Genomic DNA, 11,740 nt, shown 5'->3' with positions numbered 1-11,740 from the left:
TAGCAAGGTTGAAGTTTCCCTTTAAGAAGATGGTATGTAAAGTAGAACTCAGGAGAATTTTAAAATTAAATAGAGAAGGCTATTCCCTAAAATCTGAAACCTCAGGATGAATAGATGTAATATTGTCTGGGCTCTGTGACTGCAGTACATGAGTTACTCATGATGGATTGTTCTCTAATACACATCTGTTTCCATCTAGAAAAACAAACAAAAAAGCCCTTTCTTACCCTTGGCTCCACTTCTTTGAATTATGTCAAGTAAAATTAAACACTGAAAACCAAAAACTGTCCAAAGAAAGCATGGATTTATGTAAGCCTATTTACTATTATAGGTATTATTGCAGAAGACTGCCTGCTGAGTGTTTTTAGTGTGGATTATACTCTTCTATCACTAAATTCTTTAGTAGATTGATGCTGTTATTGCTTCAATTTTGCCTTGAATCAGACTGTCTTTTTCTAATTTTCCTACATCAAGTTTTCAGTTGACTAGAACCTCACAGTTGTCAATATCTGGGGACATAGAGAAATAAAATGTCCTCATTACATTTTTTCCTTATGATATTACTGTAGATTTACTATGAACTTCCTCTAGGATTTTCCTTTGGGAATTTCCTCTGGGCTTCCCTGGTGGCTTAGACAGTACAGAATCTGTCCGCAGTGTAGGAGACCTGGGTTCGATCCCTGGGTTGCGAAGATCCCTTGGAGAAGGGAATGGCTACCTACTCCAGTATTCTTACCTGGAGAATTCCATGGACAGAAGAGCCTGGGTGGCTACAGTCCATGGGGTTACAAAGAGTTGGACATGATTGAGCGACTAACACTTTCACTTTCAGTTTCGCTGTGAATTTTCTCTGGGATACATCCCATAATTCTCTTGGATCTACTTAATCCTTAAGAGTACAATGGCCATAGACTTGATAGAAATTTTGTGGGATTATTTGCATCACAGTTGATATCACGCTTTGAAGTATCCTCCAGTACTTTGTTACAATAGATAAGCAAACGTTTCAAAATTTCAACCCTGGAAATTTGGTGGGTCAGATGGTTTTAACTCAGCTTGTTTTATTATTCCGTTCAGAATTGGTTAACTACTGAAGTAGATTAAGGAGTTTATGAAGACATAGCTATCTCATAGCATAAAGAGTACATACATTTAAATATATTCTTGTAATAATTAAGTATATTTAAACAAGGGATTGAACCTGGGCCCTTGGCAGTGAGAGCATGGAGTCATAACCACTGGACCACCAGGGAATTCCCCTTAATTAAGTGTATAGTTGTTGATAGAAGAGAGTATAGTTAATTTGGGTTGTGTCTTCATATGATTCCTGGGTTCTTGGTTTTGAATAAATTGCCAAATCTGTTTCAGCAGTCATTAACTTGAATTATTTTCTAGCAAATTTTAGCATTTTATAAATTTATCCTGGAAGTCACTGTTTTGGCAGAAGACTCTTGGGTGCTCACTTCTTGAACGTGAGCTCAAGATTCAGAAGAATCAAGGGTGAGCCCCTTGAACTCTGTTTCTTTTCACCAACAAAACTCAAAATGGAAGTAAGACCCCCAATCCAGTCATGACAAGGTTGAGAAAAAGCATTAAGCCATGTTAAGCTATTTACACAGAGGGACATAAGTCTATAGTATTGATTTTTTTAAGTCTCAGGATAGAAAAGGAGCCTCTTCCATGAACAGGGGAATATTTCTCCATTTGCTTCTAAAGATGACTAGAAAAAGTATTAATGGATTTTTCAAAATTAACTGTTTATTTTGGAAAAATTTTAATTCATGGAAAGTTGCAAAGATAGTACAGAGTTTCTACATATTCCTCATCAGTTTCCCTGAATGATGTCCTTACATTACCATCGCACGTTTGTCATAACTAAAATCCTAGCATTGGCACATTTCTGCTCATTGACCTTCATACTTTATTTGGATTTTTCTCATTCTTCCAGTATGTCTTTTTTCTGTTCCGGGATCTGCTCTGGGACCACAGTCAGTCATCATATCTCATTAATCTCCTCTAGTTTGTGACAGTTTCTCAGTTGTCTCTTGATTTTCATGACCTGCACAGTTTTGTGGTGTACTGGCCAGGTATTTTATAGAATGTTCATTAACTCTGGTTTGTCTAATGTTTTTCTCATGACTAGAGTGAGGTTACAAGTTTGGGGAAGAAAGTCACAGGGGTGAAGCACCCTTCTCTTCACATCCTATTAGGGGTACATGCTATCAACATGACTATTCCCGGTGATGTTAACCATGTCAGTTTTTGTTTGCCAAGTTTCCCCATTGGAAGTTCACTACTTTTCCATTTCTGAACCCAATTCTTTGGAAGCAAGTCCCTATGTCTAGCTCACACCCAACAGAAGAGAGTGTATGGGGAATTAATTTTCACTTCCTGGAAGGGGGAGTATCTATCTATCTGTCTATCTATCTATGTTTGGAAGTCATTTCTAAGAAAATTTTATTTGCTCTCTCTTATTTGTTTATTCATTCATTCATTTATATTAGTGCGGACTCACGTGCATTTATTTTGTACTTTGGATTGTAATTCCTTGCCATGTTTTTTATTTCGTTGCTTAAATTTTTCCAGTTTTGTCCATTGGGAGTTTTCAGATTAGCTTATAAGTACCTTTGATATTCCTCTATCTTTTTGTGTTTTGAGCTTTCTGGCACCATGAGTTGCTCTGGGCTCCTCATATATTTGTTCTACTCTAGCCCTAGAATCAGCATTTCTCTAAGAAGTTCTCATTCGTTTGCTGGAGAATGATATTTGGGTGAAATTTTCTAATGGGTTATAGCCTAGACAGAGCTCAGACAATTTTCACAATAGTGATCAAAGGCATGATCCAAAGTCTAGGAATTTTACCGGAAACCACCCTACTGAGGATTTTTATGAAAAGGCATTTAAGTGAATTATAGGATTGAAGAACAGTACTCATATTATATCATCTTGGAAATTTTCATTAGAGTGAGTAGGATTTATCAGACTGACATATATTAAAATCTCTATGATTCATACCTGAGGGACGTTGCAATGGAATTCAGTGAACTCTGAGAATAGCCTGCATGAACTTTGTGGGAATTAAGGAAAACAGGAGCAACATTTAAAAGTAATACATAGATTCATGCTTAAAAGAAATTCTATGGTTAATTAAAAAATTTTTTTCTGGATTAATAATTATGATATGATTCCTTAAAGTGTCTCACATTCTCGTTATATATATATTTTAAATGTGGCATGCATAAAGTCACTACAAAGTATAAAGGCATATGAGAAAGTACTTCTGCCTTCCAGAGAGGTAAATATTACAAGGAAACACTACATGATGGAAAAGACAAGTATTAATGAAGTGTCTTGGGAGCTGTATGGTAAATAAATTCAGTGGTTATGGCAACAGGATCCCTGTGGAGGCAGTAGAAGGCTGTATCTTTAGAAGCCATGATTCTAAGCAGATGGTTGTGGTGTGTCCGTGAGAGCAGGAGGGAAACTGAGATAGTGAAAGAGATGGGTTCCTCTCTTTCTCATGGGAGAAGTATACTCACTAGTCAGGGAGCAAATGAGGCTGAGTCGACAGGACATGAAGGCCGAAGAGGGTGGGAAAATCAAACAGTAGGACCATGAGCAGGAAGTCATACCTTGGTGAACTTATTTGTTTAGAAACTCTTGGCTCTAAATTGCTCACACACTTTATTTTAAAGTGTATTATTCAGAGTCAGGCCACAAAGTGGCTCAGAAGAAACTAAAGCCAAGTACTAGAAAGAACAAAGGTATATCCAGAGCAGATATTCAGTCTTATGAAATCTTAGTAGGGGAGATACTTAGCCAGCTAGTTAGGAATCTCAAAAGAATGAGTGCGGATAGAGTTCTCTATTTTGATTTTCCACCAAACTCTCAGTGCCTTACTTTTTCTCTTCATGTTGTGAATAATTCATTTTAAAATTAATTTATTTATTTTATCATGGTAAAATATATATAGCATAAAAGTTACCATTTTAGTCACCTTTAAAAAATATTTATATATTTGGCTTTACTGGGTCTTGGTTGGGACACGCGGGTTCTATGGTTGCAGCACTTTACATGTGGGATCTAGTTCCCTGACCGGGATCAAACCTGGGCCCCCTACATTGGAAGCACAGAGTCTTAGCCACTGGACCACCAGGGAACACCTTCCATTTTGATCATTTTTAAATGTACAGTTAAGTGGCACTAAGTATATTCACATTATTGTGCCACCATCTCTAGAATTTATTCTTCATTCCATTCTGGAAACCTGTTCCCATCAAACAATTACCTCCCATTCCTCTCTCCCTCCAGCCCTTGGTAACCACTATTCTACCTTCTGTCTCATCCCCTGGAGAGGGAATTGGCAACCCACTCCAGTACTCTTGCCTGGAAAATTCCATGGGCTGAGGAGCCTGGTAGGCTACAGTCCATGGGGTCGCAAAGAGTTGGACACGATTGAGCAACTTCACTTCACTTCACCTTCTGTCTCTGGGTATCTGACTACTTTCGGTACCTCATCTAAGCCGAATAATATAGTATCTGTTCATTAGTTGTATGGCTTTGTTCACTTAGCAAGTTAAAAGACGCTTACTCATTGGAAGGAAAGTTATGACCAACCTAAACAGCATATTAAAAAGCAGAGACATTACTTTGTTAACAAAGGTCCGTCTAGTCAAGGCTATGTTTTTTCCAGTGGTCATGTATGGATGTGAGAGTTGGACTATAAAGGAAGCTGAGTGCTGAAGAATTGATGCTTTTGAACTGTGGTGTTGGAGAAGACTCTTGAGAGTCCCTTGGACTGCAAGGAGATCCAACCAGTCCATCCTAATGGAAATCAGTCCTGGGTGTTCATTGGTAGGACTGATATTGAAGCTGAAACTCCAATTCTTTGGCCACCTGATGCAAAGAGATGACTCATTTGAAAAGACCCTTATGCTGGGAAAGATTGAGGGCAGGAGGAGAAGGGGACGACAGAGGATGAACTGGTTGGATGGCATCACCGACTCAATGGACATTGAGTTTACCCAGAGTTTGGGTAAACTCTGGGAGGTGGTGATGGACAGGGAGGCCTGGAGTGCTGCGGTTCATGGGTTCGCAAAGAGTCAGACACGACTGAGTGACTGAACTGAACTGAATGTCTTATTTCACTTAGCATATGTCTTTCAAGTCTCATCCATGTCGTCACGCTATACTTTCATTCCTAAAGTCATCCCAGCCAAATTCTGCTGAGTTTTTGCTTTTTTTCCTGAGGTAGTTTCATAGCCTGAGGTAAATAGGAAGACAAATGAAACACATGTTGGAGGGGAAGAGGGTGTGGTCTCCATAGTAGGGGCGGGATGGTCTCTAAATTCTGAGAGACAGAGCTGGAGATTGAAGACCAGGCATAGCACTGGGGATGTGGACCATGAAGCACTGGATCACCATGCCAAGGCCGGTGGTGTAAGGCTAGGATGCTAGACTGGGGCAGAGATACTAGATGGGAAGGACCCTAAATCCTGTGCGTCCTGGAGATGGAGTGCATGTGGAGGTGACTGTGGACACAGGGAAAGACTCCAGCGAGTGACTCAGGTGCTGAGGAGGGGAAGGCCACTCTGGGTGGTTGATGCAGGACAGTCTTCATAGAAAAGTTGGTATATAAAGTGGGTAGAATCTGGACAGGCAGCAAGGCCTGAGCTGATGATCTCCTCAGAAAACGTGGCATCAGGACAGAGAAGGGGGTGGACACAGCAAGATGCTTTTGGAGCTGAACAGACCGATTCAACCGTGTGTAAAGAATGCATGAGACAGGAGTAAGTTGATGGTGCCCATTTATGAAATGCACTGGATACGTGATTCAGATTCTTTTGTAAGCCATGGGAATCATCAGAAAAGGAACCAGCTTCATTCTTTCTTCACCTTGACTGCTATAGCCTCAACCTTATCCTTAATTAGAATACTTTAGCCTTATAATAGGGCTTCCCTAGTGGTTCAGACAGTAAAGAATCTGCCTGCAAAGCAGAATACCTGGGTTTGATCTCTGGGTTGGGAGATCCCCTGGAATAGGGCATGGCAACCCATTCCAGTATTCTTGCCTGGAGAATCCCTATGGACAGAGGAGCCTGGCGGGCTACAGTTCATGGGGTTGCAAAGAGTCAGACACGACTAAGCGAGTAACACTTACACACTAAAGTAAATGGACAAATATACTATGGTTGTGGATAAAAGATTCAACATTAAGATATCCATTCTTCCCAATATGATCTATAGTTCTAATGCAACCTCAAACAAAATTTTACAAGGTTTTTCTTTTTTAATTTATTCGTGCTTTGAAACACTGAGCGACTAAGTACCGCCTTATAGTAAGTTAGCATACTTTGCCCTGTAGTGGGTTGGAAGATGTCTGCATCTCCTTTGAGAATGTAAACTGCCTGAAGGCAGAGCTGTCTTCTTCAAGGTCTTGTCTCAGAGTATGAAGCAAAATGTCTTTAACTTCCTAATTCCTCATTCAGCATTCTTTGAATGGAATGGTATTAGATTGGGGGGGGGGGGTTTGATGGGAGAATTGGATAAAATGGCCAAGGTTCTGACTTAGGAAGATTAATCTAATGAGAGTGTATAGAGAAACTGGACAGGTGAGGAGGAGCTATAACAGCAGTGTAGTGAGGAGGTAACTGAAGGCATTTCTCTTCCAGGCCTGGACAAGAAGCAAAGGATTGAAGAGAAATCCATTACCAGATACCCCAGTCTTCACATGCCAGACGCCTTTCAGTGGCAGCCCAAAACAAAGGTTAGGAAGAAAGAAAGTTAAAAAAAAAACAAAAGCTGAGAGATGAATCATCAGTTACTCCCGGTGCATATTTTCTCCTGTGGAATCCCGAACAAGTTGCTTAACAAATATCGTTTCCTTTTCTCGGAAATCACAGAAGCTGGTGCTTCTGACTAACTCCATTAGTCAGAAAGTAAAATTAACCTTGGAGAAGGCAATGGCACCCCACTCCAGTACTCTTGCCTGGAAAATCCCATGGATGGAGGAGCTTGGGAGGCTGCAGTCCATGGGGGGAGCCTGGTGGGCTACTGTCTATGGACACGGAGTCGGACACGACTGAAGTGACTTAGCAGCAAAATTAACCTAGCTCTTCTCATTTTCTATTGGGACTTGTCTGACTAGTTAGTGACCTTGTGGGTTCTTTATAAATGTGTTACCTCCCGTCCATCTGTGAACAGTACCAAAAAAAAAAAAAAAAAACCAAAAAAACCACACACATTATACTTGAGGAGATTTTTGTTGGCACATGGAAGCACAGTGAAGTGTTTCCTAGTTATATAGAAATAAGATTGCTTGCTGAGAGTTAAGCCTATAAAATTCACCCACAAGCAGTAGATTAGCCACCTGTACAAGTAAATCATGAGAGATTGCCTGTAAATCTGGATCTAAAGAATTTGGACAAACTTTAGGGCTTACACGTTTCCCTGCAATGCTTTGGCACAAGAAAAATCACAGCACTTAATTTTCCAAATCTAATGAAACTTGGCTCCAAGCACCCTCTCACGGGATGGGGGGTGGTGCTGGCAGTGAGATGCATGCAAGCATGCTAAGTCACTTCAGTCCTGTCTGACTCTTTGCGACCCCATGGAAGGTAGCCCACCAGATTCCTCTGTCCATGGGATTCTCCAGGCAAGAATACTGGAGTGAGTTATGATGCCCTCCTGCAGGGGATCTTCCTGACCCAGTGAGATGCCAAGTGTCAATCAGTGTGGAGGGTTCCTCCCCTTTCCTAAGGGCTTATATTCAGTAACTATCCAGAAGCTTGTCATTGAAGCCCCTGGGATCCTTTTCAAAGACGAGTGCCTCCTTTCACTCTCTCTCGTTGGTTGCCGGGATCTTTTGCTGCGGTTCCTTGGCCTGTTGTCCAGCCTCCTTCTCACTCCATGTAGTTCCAGCCTCCCCCAACCCTGGGCTCTTTGGGCCAGAAGAGACTGTGGCTTGGCAGCTGTGATGACCCCCAATACTTTCTCCATTCCCTGCTGGAAATGCTCCCTCTCCCCCAGTGGCATCTTCTACCTTCTCTCCTCCACACCGCCTCCACTGGGGAATTAAGCTGAATCTCCTCCAGTCTACCTCAAACACATAAGCTGTTTACTTCCTTCCTGATGAGGAAGGCAGGGAGCTCAACTTTTAGAAAAATTTTCATTGGAGTATAATTGTTTTACAATGTTGTGTTACTTTCTACTGGACATCAAAGTGAATCAGTTATACATATACATATATCCCACCTTTTATGGATTTCCGTCCCATTCAGGTCACCATAAAGCACTGAGTGGAGTTCCCTGTGCTGTTCAGTAGGTTCTCATTAGTTATCTGTTTTATGGGCATGTGTGCTCAGTTGCTTCAGTCGTGTCCGACTCTTTGCAGCAAATGCAGAGTTCCAAAGAATAGCAAGGAGAGATAAGAAAGCCTTCCTCAGCGATCAATGCAAAGAAATAGAGAAAAACAATAGAATGGGAAAGACTAGAGATCTCTTCAAGAAAATTAGAGATACCAAGGGACCATTTCTTTTTTGTACAGTTCTTCTGTGTATTCTGGCCACCTCTTCTTAATATCTTCTGCTTCTGTTAGGTCCATACCATTTCTGTCCTTTATCGAGTCCATCTTTGTATGAAATGTTCCCTTGGTATCTCTAATTTTCTTGAAGAGATCTCTAGTCTTTCCCATTCTATAGTTTTCCTCTATTTCTTTGCATTGATCATTGAGGAAGGCTTTCTTATCTCTCCTTGCTATTCTTTGGAACTCTGCATTCAGATGCTTATATCTTTCCTTTTCTCCTTTGCTTTTTGCTACTCTTGTTTTCACAGCTATTTGTAAGGCCTCCTCAGACAGCCATTTTGCTTTTTTGCATTTCTTTTACTTGGGGATGGTCTTGATCCCTGTCTCCTGTACAGTGTCATGAACCTCCATCCACAGTTCATCAGGCACTCTGTCTATTAGATCTAGTCCCTTAAATCTATTTCTCACTTCCACTGTATAATCATAAGGGATTTGATTTAGGTCATGAGATGGCTGGATGGCATCACTGACTCTATGGACATGAGTTTGAGTAAACTCTGGGAGTTGGTGATGGACAGGGAGGCCTGGCCTGCTGCAATTCATGGGGTCTCAAAGAGTCGGACACGACTGAGTGACTGAACTGACTGAACTGACTGAATGGTCTAGTGGTTTTTCCAACTTTTTTCAATTTAAGTGTGAATTTGGCAATAAGGAGTTCATGATCTGAGCCATAGTCAACTCCCGGTCTTGTTTTTATAGACTGTATAGAGAGAGCTTCTCCATCTTTGGCTGCAAAGAATATAATCAATCTGATTTCGGTGTTGACCATCTGGTGATGTCCATGTGTAGAGTCTTCTTTTGTGTTGTTGGAAGAGGGTGTTTGCTATGACCAGTGTGTTCTCTTGGCAAAGCAGGCCTTTGCCCTGCTTCATTCTGTACTCCAAGGTCAAATTTGCCTGTTACTCCAGGTATTTCTTGACTTCCTACTTTTGCATCCAGTCCCCTATAATGAAAAGGACATCTTTTTTGGGTGTTAGTTCTAAAAGGTCTTTTAAGTCTTCATAGAACCATTCAATTTCAGCTTCTTCAGTATTACTGGTCAATAAAGGACAGCAATGGTATGGACCTAACAGAAGCAGAAGATATTAAGAAGAGGTGGCAAGAATACACAGAAGAACTATTCAAAAAAGATCTTCATAACCCAGATAATCACAATGGTGTGATCACTCACCTAGAGCCAGACATCCTGGAATGTGAAGTCAAGTGGGCCTTACAAAGCATCACTACGAACAAAGCTAGAGGTTTGGAGGTGATGGAATTCCAGTTGAGCTATTTTAAATCCTAAAAGATGATGCTGTGGAAGTGCTGCACTCAATATGTCAGCAAATTTGGAAAACTCAGCAGTGGCCACAGAACTGGAAAAGGTGAGTTTTCACTCCAATCCCAAAGAAAGGCAATGCCAAAGAATGCTCAGACTACTGCACAATTGCACTCATTTCACATGCTAGTAAAGTAATGCTCAAAATTCTCCAAGCCAGGCTTCAGCAATACGTGAACCGTGAACTTCCAGATGTTCAAGCTGGTTTTAGAAAAGACAGAGGAACCAGAGATCAAATTGCCAACATCTGCTGGATCATGGAGAAAGCAAGAGAGTTCCAGAAAAACATCTATTTCTGCTTTATTGACTATGCCCAAAGCCTTTGACTGTGTGGATCACAATAAACTGGAAAACTCTTAAAGAGATGGGAATACCAGACCACCTGACCTGCCTCTTGAGAAACTTGTATGCAGGTCAGGAAGCAATAGTTAGAACTGGACATGGAACAACAGACTGGTTCCAAATAGGAAAAGGAGTATGTCAAGGCTGTATATTGTCACCCTGCTTATTTAACTTATATGCAGAGTACATCATGAGAAACGCTGGGCTGGAAGAAGCACAAGCTGGAATCAAGATTGCCAGGAGAAATATCAATAACCTCAGATATGCAGATGACACCACCTTTATGGCAGAAAGTGAAGAACTAAAGAGACTCTTGATGAGAGTGAAAGAGGAGAGTGAAAAAGTTGGCTTAAAGCTCAACATTCAGAAAACGAAGATCATGACATCTGGTCCCATCACTTCATGGCAAATAGATGGGGAAACAGTGGAAACAGTGTCAGACATTATTTTTGGGGGCTCCCAAATCACTACAGATGGTGATTGCAGCCATGAAATTAAAAGATGCTTACTTCTTGGAAGGAAAGCTATGACCAACCTAGATAGCATATTAAAAAGCAGAGACATTACTTTGCCAACAAAGGTCCATTTGGTCAAGGCTATGGTTTTTCCAGTAGTCATGTATGGATGTGAGAGTTGGACTATAAAGAGAGCTGAGTGCTGAAGAATTGATGCTTTTGAACTGTGGTGTTGGAGAAGACTCTTGAGAGTCCCTTGGACTGCAAGGAGATCCAACCAGTCCATCCTAAAGGAGATCAGCCCTGGCTGTTCATTGGAAGGACTGATGTTGAAGCTGAAACTCCAATACTTTGTCCACCTGATGCAAAGAGCTGATTTATTTGAAAAGACCCTGATGCTGGGAAAAATTGAAGGCAGGAGGAGAAGGGGATGACAGAGGATGAGATGGTTAGATGACATCACCGACTCGATGGACATGGGTTTGGGTGGATTCCAGGAGTTGGTGATGGACAGGCCTGGCGTGCTGTGGTTCATGGGGTTGCAAAGAGTCAGACACAACTGAGCAACTAAACTGAACTGAATGGACTGTTGCCTGCCAGGCTCCTCTGTCCATGGGATTCTTCAGGCAAGTACATTGGAATGGATTGCCATGCCCTCCTCCAGGGGATCTTCCCAACCCAGAGATCCAACTGTGCCTCCTGTGTTTCCTGCTTTGCAAGTGTATTCTTTATTGCTGGGCCACCGGGGAAGCCCTATTTAATAGGTAATATCAGTAGACTATACATGTCATTCCCAAGGAGTCCAACTTTAGAAACCAGTGCTTCCTGTAGTAGGGTGGGGAAAAGAGATTGTTATGTTTCCTTGTTGAGTCTACAGCAATAATAGTAATATCTGCAACTATAGAAAAATATCCCATAACAGCAACAAGTACCACCTCAAAACAGTCAAGGCATCAGTTATTTTTTTTTTCCCCTCTTATTAACTCATCTGATGGAACAATGCACACTGGTAATAAAGGGGATCTGAACATATTCACAGAG

General features: G+C 41.3%; 1 long non-coding RNA gene across 1 annotated transcript in view; it reads left to right on the top strand.

The window, feature by feature from the left end:
- The first annotated feature begins 5,508 nt into the window (after nucleotides 1–5,508).
- LOC129658080 (uncharacterized) overlaps nucleotides 5,509–11,740 on the top strand; it is an 87,219-nt gene continuing 80,987 nt past the window's right edge. The window contains exons 1-2 of the long non-coding RNA XR_008717257.1: nucleotides 5,509–5,789; nucleotides 6,672–6,766. This is a non-coding gene — a long non-coding RNA (uncharacterized LOC129658080). The remainder of the gene's footprint in view (nucleotides 5,790–6,671; nucleotides 6,767–11,740) is intronic.

Source organism: Bubalus kerabau, chromosome 7 (genome assembly GCF_029407905.1).
Source record: "Bubalus kerabau isolate K-KA32 ecotype Philippines breed swamp buffalo chromosome 7, PCC_UOA_SB_1v2, whole genome shotgun sequence".
Taxonomy (NCBI): domain Eukaryota; kingdom Metazoa; phylum Chordata; class Mammalia; order Artiodactyla; family Bovidae; genus Bubalus; species Bubalus kerabau.
This window is presented reverse-complemented; position numbering and strand designations above follow the sequence as displayed.